The following is an 11,801-nucleotide window of genomic DNA, read 5'->3' on the forward strand; positions in this document are numbered from 1 at the left end:
TGCATGTCAATGTAGGAATTTGTGCTACTTTTGGGCTTCACCAATCCCTATACTATGGTTGCCCTATTGCACTTTATGGTGGTAATCAAGGCTCTCTTTATAGCATTTAGCTATCGAGACCAAAGGGGTACAACTAGGCAAGAGGTCAAGATCAATAGTGCCTAAACATGACAGACATTTGTTTCAAGAATTAAAGGGAAAGTCACATAATAAACAATATGGCCATTTCAAGTCACCTTTGTGACACATATTATAAATAAATACTACTCATCCAAGTTGCAATTGTGCTTGAGTTTTCTCTCGTCCCTAGATTGCAACCTCCTGAAGCTCTTAGTATAGAAACCTAGATCCGAGTTGGCACTATAATTTTGAATGAAAAGCAGGTGATGGTATAAAATAGGTATAGATGCTAAAAATAAACTTGTGAAAAACTTCATTTCAAAATTTTGACAGCATTTTGCTACACAACAGCATTTTGCTACACACATCTTTAATGCTGCTTTAAAATTATAGTTTTTTTTGTCTCATTGAGATATAAAGATAATTATAAAAATCAAAGATAGAAAAATTAGAATATTTAATATTGTTTTCTTCAAAATAGATTTATGTGTCTTATGTAGATACCTTCAAAATTGTTGTATACAAGGCAAAATCAAGACAAAAACAATACAAAATTTTGTCGTCATTGTCTTTGCCCTAGACTATCTCCCTATGTTTGAGGTAGTAATATTTTCTTATTAAGGGGAGATTCCCATCCAAATTAGTGTAACCATTAGATGATGTCGTGTTGTTGAGCTGTGCTATGAATTTTTCTTCTAGTGTATCTATTTTTCTTTTCTAGTTTGTTGTTGCTCCTAATACTTGGACTTTGAAGTGCATGTCAGATAGCTTGTACTTGGCCACATCATGTTCTAGATTATTTCAATGTTATGCAATGTGTTTCTTAGGATCATTTGCTTGTCCAATGTATCTCCCTCTCGATATGGATGCAATGACTACAGTAAACATGGTATGAGCTTTGTGTGTTATGTCTTCAATGTTTCCTACGAGAAATAGCAAAGTTGGAATTCGGTGTTCTCTTTATTTCATTCTTGAAATACTATGGAATGCACTCTTTTTGCATGTAGGATGTACCTAATTGAGTGGTTGGACCGACCCTTGTTTGGTGTACCAAAGAAATAATAGTTTTCCCGGTAAAGTTGTTTTGCTAAATGTAAATGGACAGATGCTATCACATGCTCTGTTGTTATCGGTGACCCTTTCATTTTGTCATATTTGAATGTCTTGTTGAGCTCATTGAATACCATATTTGTTGTCTTGTGATCTATCTTGAGTCGCTTTTGCATACTAACATTGAAACCAAAGTGTAAATTCTCAAGATCAAATGCTAAGATTATATCCGAGTATTTGTCTAATACACTTGTGCCTCAATCCTCTTCACTCATGTGGCACTGATGATTTTTCGAATCATGTACTTTGTGAGACTTACACATGAATTTGTACTGTCGGTATTTTGAGTTTCTTATAACATATTGTAATTTATACAAATATTTTCACTCAACATGGGCCATCATCTCTCTCTCTCTCCATTCTATAATTTCCATACTTCTAAATTCTCTATAGTTTCATGCATGAATTTCTCAACTCCTAGTATGAGTTCCATCCATCAATGTATTGCTAGAGTTCCTTTTTAATGAGCCTCATTTGCAAGTGTGTATAAGTAACATTTTTTCTTACTATTCGTGAGCCTCATTTCAAGTGTGTATAAGTAATATTTGTGGACTCTAAGTCTCTTTGTCATTGTCTCTAGGTCCCATTGAGATGATCAAGCTTTGTTCTTAAACTAGTTGAAGATCTACAAAACAAAGATATGAATTCAACATGTGGATTAAGTAAATAAGTAGGTACATGCAATACTAATGGTTAGTGGTAAACATCATCTACTATTGCCATGATTTTATAGTTGCTCATTCTATAGATGATTGTAGATTAATCTTGCATAGAGAGCTTTAGATTAGAGGCATTCCTTAAGTTCTTCTTTGTGAAAAATGTATGTAGGTGGCCTCTTCTTTGAGGATACGATTAATGTTATGTAATCAAAGTTCAAAAAGCATGGATGAGGTCTAATGGCATGATTCTATTTAAATTTGTAGTCGTTAATGGTGGCTTGTAATGTAAGACAACATTGCATCCATCAACCCTGGAGAAAATGGTTTTTATATGACAATCAATGCTTTTCCCTTGAGCCTACATCCTTGTGACTTGTGTTTGGCTATCACATATGCTAGTGTGATTGAAAAGGTTGCCTTTGTGATACCACATGGAGTTGAGCATGTGTCTCTATCATTTCATTACAACTCTTTCAATTATGGATCTTACATTGCTAATTCTTTCATTAGTATCCAGTGATACAACTTGTGCAAAAAGCACCATTTGTAGCTCCAATTGCGATTGTTTCCTATGCTCATGATCGTGCTGCAGCTAAAATCTAATGTATTGACTATCCTTTATCCAATCCTACAACTTTATGATGTTATCTACATTATATGCTATTTACATCTACAATTTTTCATGCCGTTGAATTGTTTGCACAGAATGAGATAACTGCAGTAGTTTTTATCCTTTTGATGGGTACATAGTATAGTTGTTTCCATGTTAATGAATGAGCTCATTGTAGTAGTGTGTGTCGTTCTAGTGGGTACATGTAAATTCATGTCCATGTCAACAAATTGCATTGTTTTGTATTCAATTATAATTATGTATAAATAAGAATGATATTTCAGGACACAGAGACAAGACCACCTCAAATTACACTTGAAGAGGAGGAGCAAGAACATTCATCGCATGATCGTGATGATATTTCTAGCAACTTTAGTGGATTTTTGACTCATCGAAGGCATGCGATGGTATGCTTGTAGTGAGATATTAGTACAAGAGATGAATATCCATCATCAACTATGAGTATTGGTGCTATGACAAAGACCTCTGGCAACCATCCACTTCCTTCTAGGTTGGCACAGCTTGTAAGGAGTTATGCTCGTAGGGCATTGGCTACAACATGACCTTCCTCGTGACCAAGAGGAGTTCTTTTATTGGGGTCATCGATACATGATAGATCCATCTACTGTCACTGGTGTGGGTTGAGGATTATATATATTGCAAGATGTTCATGTACTAAGTGATCATGTTGTCACATTGATGCCATTTTGTGGCCCTAAGTAATTCATGGGGGGGCGATTGGCATCTGCTATCTAAATATATGCTTAGTTTGTCAACATATGGATTATGCATGAATGCTAAATCTCTTAGATTGTGGCATTTGGATTGCTCAAGTTTGAAGGCGGGAACGTGGTTTGATGGACTTGTGTAGTAGGATGATTTGCGTGTGCAAGACTAGTAGACCTAGAGGAGCAGGAGCCTCTGGTTGAAAAGTTGATCGGATTCGACACCGAATTGTTCCAAAAGGTTCCATCAAGGGAGTTGCTAGGGCAACATCATCAACTTTTTGGCATTGGGATGAGATGTGCCGGTGAAAGGAGGTGTTGGAAAGGTCCCCTCTCCATCCGTAAGCCCCCAAATGAGGAGAGCATGGGTGAGGGAGACCTAGGGCATGCCCAAAGAGAAGGGAACAAACATTGATACTTGGCTGTTAGGCAAGATCTATAGGAGCTTAGGTGGAGTAGAGGGAAACAGAAGGGACCCAAGAAAGGCTAGAGTATGGCCTTCATGGATGGAGTAGACTTGAGACAGAGACGAATGCATGGTGGGATGAGCAGGCTGGTTAAGCGCATGGATGGAGTAGGTTGTGGCATGTTTCATGGCCCTAGTGAAGGGCATCAAATAGGCAGGTAAAATAGGCAGGTACTACAGCAAAGGGAGGGGCTATAAAAGGGCAACACCCTCCCATTATATAGGGCCTAGCAAAGCTGCTCAACCAGCCAATTGAGTCAGCCAGCACACAGCCCCAAAGGGGCAGCCGATAGCCCCATATTTGGGCAATTGTGGGGTCAGTTGGGCCTATTCCAGTTGGTCAATAAGGGGAAGACTAGTTAGGTATTTTAGGGCCCCTAGAGGTCTATAAAAGGGTCCCTTTGGGGGGCATTGTAGCATCTAGTAGTCTAGCAAATCAAGGAGTAGAAAGAGCAATAGTCCACACACCCTCAGGCCCACATCCAAGAAGCAGAGGAGTCCAAGAGAGGTTGCAAATTGCTCACATAGGGCTGGTGCCTTGTCTGTCTTCTAGTGCAGTAAGGAGCTGAGGACTTTGGGACGGAGAGTCTACATATACTTGAGGTGTAGCACTCAGGCTCAGTGTTCTAGAGATATTTGGTAGATAGTGAAAGTACCTTGTGGTAACAACAAAGGACCATGCTCTACTGGGACTTTGGATGTATCTATTTTTTGTTGTTTACAAAGCTTTGGACATAAATATATTCTTTTTGTGGTTTGTATATCTCGCTAGATCATTGTCTATTCTTTTGGTGGTTTTTATATCTCGCTAGACCATTGTCTATTTATGAGTCTACACATATATTTGAAGCATATAAGCTAAGAGTTTTGTGATTCCACCCACGCCAACCATTGTGTGAGCTCCTAGGCTATTCTATAAGTCTTCCACTATACGTACTCTCTATTGTTTGATTTATAATAGAACCAACCCCACCAGCTCCCCCTTTATGGGGTTGTGGGCAGCCCTTATGGGGACCTACAAGGTAGCCCTTATGGGGACATGCAGGGTAGCCATTATGGGGAACAAAAGGGCCATAATGGCTGACTATTGGCCCTTCAACCAACCCCACTAGCTCCCCCTGTATGGGATTGTGGGAAGCCCTTATGGGGACCAAAGTCACCCTCTTTCTTACCAAGGTGAGTCATCCAGTCGTGGAAGTTGATTCCCTAGAGTGACTAAATCAAGTTCATCAATAAGGTCCCTGCCTTCAAGCTCCCACACTTGTGAGCCTCCTACTTGGCTTCTAATACCATTTAGAAATTGACCAATAGAGGGTACACATAGTAGAATAATGAAAGAATAGTCCAAGAGATCACACAGTGTATGTGGAATCACAAACTTCTTAACTTTATGTGTTTCAAATAGATGTGGCTATGTGGTATCTAGAATCACAAACTTCTTAACTTTATGTGTTTTAAATAGATGTGGCTATAGGCAACCCTTATGGGAACTTGTAGGGCAACTCTTGTGAGTACTAGTAGGGCCATAATGCTTGACTGTTGGCTCCTTATGGGGCTAACCGACCGGTAGGGCCATAATGGCTGAATACTAGCTCTTCAGCCAACCCCACTAGCTCCCCCTTTATAGGGTTATGGGTAGCCCTTATGGGGATCTATGTTGGGCCAACTTTGGTGGCCAGCCGACTAGCCTATTTGTTTGGCCCTTTATAAGGGCAGGGTGCTGCCCTCTTACAACCCCTCCCTTTGCTGTACCACCTAGTCTTTTGTGTGCCCTACACATCTGCCTTCTTCTAGGACATGGTCTGCCCTAATTGCACCATCTGCTACGGATCCCTTTCTAGCTCCACTCTTGCACCTTTTTGCTACTCCTCGGTCACTTCTGCCAAGCAAGATCCAAGGCACATTGCCCCACCATCTTTCGTGCCCATCTGCTCCCTTGATGCAGCCTCTAAGGCTCCAAGTGGGATCTCTTTATGTGTTGCCCACATGGCAGCCTTGCTACTATCCATGTGGTAGCCAGTCCTTCTCTCTTTTCTGGGCCTATCCTTCCTTAGGTCTGCCTCCCCCACGCTTTCCTTATTTGGGGGCTTATAGATGGGGAGGTGACCTTTCCAACGTCTTGTCCCCCCTCACCTCCCGTATAAGTGTTGGGTTCCCTCCTCTCGCCCCCCATACCTTCCCCAACTTCCTTGTCACACTCCTTCTCAGTCATCAGCCTAGCCTTGACACCCTCCTATACTTCTATCTCACCAATAAGCTTGTTTGCTTCCTCCTCCAGCTTCTAGCTAGCTATAGTGCTAGGAGCTCCATAAATGAATGCCTAGGCAGACTTCAAGAGCGAGTGAGTAGAGCCTACAAGTTGCCCTCCAAAGAGAGAGAGAGAGAGAGAGAGAGAGAGAGAGAGAGATTTTCATATCCATTTACCTTGTCTATCCATACCCCTATTATCCATTTCATGTGTCCCTCCTCCTTTATTCAGCCAATATGTATTCCCCATACCTACCCATACCTACCCATTTCCTATATCCCATTTTCATCCCATATCTACCTCCTATATTCATCTCCCCCTATATTCAACCCATATGCATCCCTCATCTATGCCCCACATGCTCCCCATATCTACCTCCTATATTCATCTATCCCTCGCCCTAAATTCAGCCCATATGTATCCCCATCTATCCCTTGTATGCAGTCCATATCTACTCCTATATGCTTCTCCCCTAAATTTAGCTCATATGTAGCCCATATCTATGTCTACCTCCTACCCTCTCCCTATATCCCATCTATCTCCATCCCCCATCTATCCTCATATATCTCCCATCTATGTCCATAATCTACCTACCTTCCTCCCATCCAATGCCACTACCCATCTCCATTCCTCTCATCCAATGCCACCCCACCCCATCCCCTCATGTTCATCCCATTGATCCTAGCACTTTCTCTCATGCCATCCATGCCACTACCCTATCTCATCCTTAACATTTAGCTTACTCCCACCTTTGGGATTAGCATTAAATACTAGGCAATCAGTTTTCATTGCAGCTCATTACTGCTTCTTGTTCCTGTCTGCCACCGCTACATCCCACGACTTTTGTCTCGATTGTCACCAGATCGCTACCCTTATTCATGATCGATTTGTAGTTGTTGTTCATGATCCACTGATGGGCCTGCGAGTAAGAAGTCCACTACCTTCTCGACCTCCTAGATCAAAAGAGCCAACCTGAAATCATCAATATGGGCTTCGAGGTGATTGGAGACGTGACTGCATGGATCTCCTGTGGGATAAACTAGGAGAGCTAAACCTATGCTCAGATACCATGTCACATAATGTAACATCGTGCTAAACCTAGTGCAACTAGATGAGCATAACGACTACAGAGGCTCAAAGCATAGAAGAAACTCCATGAAAGAGATGATGAGCAACTATGAATCAATCTATTTTAAATCTATGCTTTTGCAATACAAGAGATAGGCTTCTTATAGAGAGAGCCTTTTGAATAGTCAACACTTGTGGGATCCTCTGATCCACCTCTCTCCTTGTGGATGTCCTCGATCCACATCCTCACATCATGTAGTCCACATCCTAGGGTGGCTACTTTAATACATTCCTATACCATACCTTAGCCTCTAATCTATGTGCATATGGCACCATATCTCAACAAAAGGGCAGTGCATGCTCTTTGATACTACCCTAGTGGAGTCACCATGTGAAGATAGACCACTACCAGGAGCCATTGGAAGTTGTGATTGCCTTGCTCTTAACTTTTCACACCTTCTCTCCTCCACTGGCTCCTTGCCCTTGCCCTTTTGAGAGCTAACTTACATTAATTTGTCTTATTTTTTTTAATTCAAAAAGTCGGATAAATTTGCATTTTTCTCAATTTAAAATGAACTAGATGTTTTATGCTATTTTATTTGTATGAATAAACTAGTATTCATATAAATAATTTTACCAGAAACAAAGACTTAATTTGGTGGTTTGTCTATTGTGAATGAAGCCACCTCACTAGCATTGGATACCTGATTGATTGATTCAAGGATACTCATGATTAATTAGACATGTGAACGGTCTGGTATGTGATTAATTTGGCACGAATTTGACAGAATGGCTCAGCTAAGAAAGAGCAATTAAATGCAACATATGATTATTTGAAAGCATGCATGAAAGTGCAAACGAAGTTTAATTCCATCCATTGCAATGTTTTACATGGAATAAACTATCACCAAAGTGATTTTGTCAGTGAATGATGCCACTGGGACATATATGGCTTGTCAATATGTCCTGCCCCTTATGGGGATCCCTCAAGGACCATATTAACTTTGATTGATTGAAGGTCACTCATGGTTACTTGGAAATTACTATACATCATGGATGATTTTTTCATGTGAGTTTCATTTAGAGGCGAAACTTTTAGATTGGTGTTGAAAGTTTGTATGCCCTAATAAAAAAAATGCTTGGAACTTTCGTCAAGATTTACATCTTTTACTTCAAAATTTTAGAATAAAATAGATAAAAGCATAGTATATTGTGTCAAAATTGTGAAACTAAAAAAGATAGTTTAATAAACTTCGCCAGGATTTTATATTTATATATAAGTGTAGCTTCGATAAAAACATCCATGCTCTACATATATAAAGATGACCATCCGAGTGATCGATGCAATCACATGTGTGTCAAGTCAGTGAGCAGCAAATCCACGTGTGTGTCAAGACATGTCAAAAACTTATCAAGGTGGAAAATCTTATCTTTCTAAAATGATCGTTTCATGAGTGAAACATCTAAATGCACATCAACATGAAATATCATCCATGACACCCACAAAAGATATTTTTCTTTAGGACATGCTCTAATAGACAACAATATTATTATCATGTGACCATTTGTTTCATCGTACAATTTTTATCATTCTCTAATTTCTTGTACAATGATAGGGAATAATAGTTCAAATTTGTTTTCTAATATCTCCTCTAGTGGCATTAATGGAAGATGTTTAGATGAAATATTAATAATTTTTCATTTGACAATCCCCTAAACTCTACCAAATCCAAGCTAAACTTATCTGCCCATCCTTATTGAGTGGTACCTCACAAAACTAGAAGCTCCTCAAAATTAATGCTTCTGTACTTTATATTCTTTCAATAATAAGTGTAAGAACTCAAACTTGTGCAGAGCAAATTGCAAAACATTCATTCATATCCAATTAAAAGAATAAATATATTCATTCAAGAGTAAGTGAAAGAATGTAACTTTATCAGATGAAAGAATACAAATTACAAAACATTCATTCACATACTATTGAAAGAATAAAAAATATTCATTCAAAAGAAGGTGTGAGAATGTGAATACTTAAAAGTTCATGCACATAAAATAGAATGAATACATATATACTCTTTCAATAATAAGTGTAAGAACTTATAATTTAATATTAAAAAGTAATCATGTAGGCAAGAATAAAAGTATTTCACCAACAATTGAAAATAAATAAATTATAAACTAAATTAAAGAATAGTTTTAGAGATTTTAGGAACAAATATACATCAGATCCAAATAACTTTATCAAGCAAGAAAACAAATTACAAATCACAAATCACAATCTAGAGATCTTAGGAACAAGATCCAAAGAACTCTAAACTCTTAACAGAAGCACAAATTTACATTCTCTTAAGAGATCTTAGAATCTAAAAAGATATTACTAAGAACTCACATGAACAAGATGCACTTCATACACACAAAATTACATAAAACAAACTCCATTTAACACAACACAACTCACAATTCACAAAAGAGATCTTAGAATCTCAAAAGAGGGATCCTAATAACTCACACAAACACACTCATTCACAAAAGACATCTTAGAACCTCAAAGAGAGATCTTAACAACTCACACAAACAAACTCCATTTTGATTACGACCTCGAAGATTTCTTGAGAAACCTCCAAGGCTACCTTGTTTTATTTTTCTTTTTTTCTTCTTTGATCTCTTCTACTCACCTAGAGAACCAAGCATGAGATGAACGCAAAAAGCTCCTCTGTGTGTATATAGGCATCACAGCATGTATTCATACCAATAAATATTTGCACGAATAGTTATTCATACAAATAGTTGGTTTATTTGTACGAATAAATCACATTTATATGAATACTATTGGATGACATGGTGAATTCCTCAAAAAGGTGACATAGTAGCATTTTTTCCTCGATTTATTCTCCCTATTGGATCATTCGTCTGATTTTCCCATATTTTTTGAATCACAAATTTGAATTTTTATACATAGTTTGAGAGGCATGTGGTATCTTCATGGATTGGCAAGTCTCATTAGGTTCCCTAATTGTCACAGGGACCTCTCAAGATCTTGGTTGGCCATTGGTTTGAGAGCTATTCAAATCTCAAATTGTATTTGACAACTGATCTCTAGAAAGAGAGGATAAAGTATGGACAGTTTGCTCGACATCAAGTGAGGGTAGCCCTATGGCATGTAGTAATGCTCCCAAGACTATCAATAGATCAAAATTGGGATTAGTTGGATCCATGATAAGGAAACTAGATGAAAAAGGAGTAAGAGGCGACACAATACAAAGGAGTAAGGGAGTACAAGGGAGCAAGAGAGCAATGCAAGGAAAGAAGCAAGAGAGCAATGCAAGGGAAAGAGCTTGAAGGAAGGATTGAATGAAAGAGCGATTGAAGGAAAAAGATCTCTTGAAGGAATGCAAGAGATCTCTTGAAGAAAAGAGAGATTGAAGGAATGCAAAAGCTCTCTTGAAGCAACAATGCAAGAGCTCTCTTGAGGCAATGCAAGAGAGATTGAATGAGAATGAAGGAAAGCAACAGAGATTGAAGCAATCAAGAGCTCTCTTGAAGCGATGCAAGAGAGATTGAATGAGAGATTGAAGTGATACAAGAGAGATCGAATGAGAGATTGAAGGCAAGAGAGATTGAAGCAATGCAAGAGACAAAATGGTGGGAGAAACACTTGAAGGAAGATGAAATGGTAGCAGCAAGCAGAACCAATGCACAACTCCAGGTTGCTAACACTGGAATAAAAATGCTCTAGGTCATTACCAGAGTCATTTTGCCACTCAATTTTAGTGACTCATTTAGAGACTCAAGTAACGACTTAGCTAGAGATGCTAGTAATGACTAAAACATAAAAATTAAGTTGTTAAATGATTCTAGTGTATTATTTTTGGATCATGTGTCTCCTAACAACTCTGACACACTTTTTTCCCTCCCCGTCATTAGTAACCGTTGCTTTGGTTGCAATCTTTAGTAATGACTAGGGGTAGCTATGCCATATCCCTAAATAGGAGAATCTGCCTTTTATCAATGGTTGCAGAATGGTCTGAAGATCATGTTTGGCATTTGGTATATCATCATTGAATTTTCATTGACTATGATGACTTTTGCGTTCTATAATTCTATGTACTATGCATCAAACATCTTGTGCTTCTTTGGTAGAGCAAATTGATAGTTGCTAGCAACTAAGTTGCAATTCGATGGCTCCTATTGCAACAAGTTGCAATGTGGTGGCTCCTATTATTTCTTATAAAACAATTGATTTTCCTTGTTTACATGTTTATAAGTAATACACTTGATCATAAATATCTTTCCATAACCTAGGGTACCACACATTACAAGTAGTCCTACAGGAGATCCAAAATACCTATTGTAAACTTGTTGTTGCTCGATCGACAGAGTGCATTTTTAACGTCCTTCAACTCATTCATTATTGGGAATTTTTGGAAATTTGTCGAGGTCAGATGGCATGTAGGTGTTCTCAAGTGCATGCAATGGTTTCTTTTACGAAATCATGTTGGTCATTTGATGTTCATTCTAGTCAATCAGCATATGCACCTTGCAATATTGGCCAACAAATGATTCAATGCCATCTTCTATTGGTATGATCTCTTGAATGTGGCATTCTAAGTTGTAATAATTTGAATGGTTACTTTCTAAAATAATCTCATCCTCATTTCTAGGATTATGTGCTTTAGAAGAAGGTTATTGGAAAATCCCTCAAATTGATTAATAGGATGCTAATTTGTGAAGCATACAATGTGCATCGAGGGATACATGGAACTACCAAAAGATTATGTGATTTTTTTAATTGTGG

Source organism: Dipteris shenzhenensis, chromosome 28 (genome assembly GCF_047967505.1).
Source record: "Dipteris shenzhenensis isolate YYH24624 ecotype China chromosome 28, Dip_SZ_1.0, whole genome shotgun sequence".
Taxonomy (NCBI): Eukaryota; Viridiplantae; Streptophyta; class Polypodiopsida; order Gleicheniales; family Dipteridaceae; genus Dipteris; species Dipteris shenzhenensis.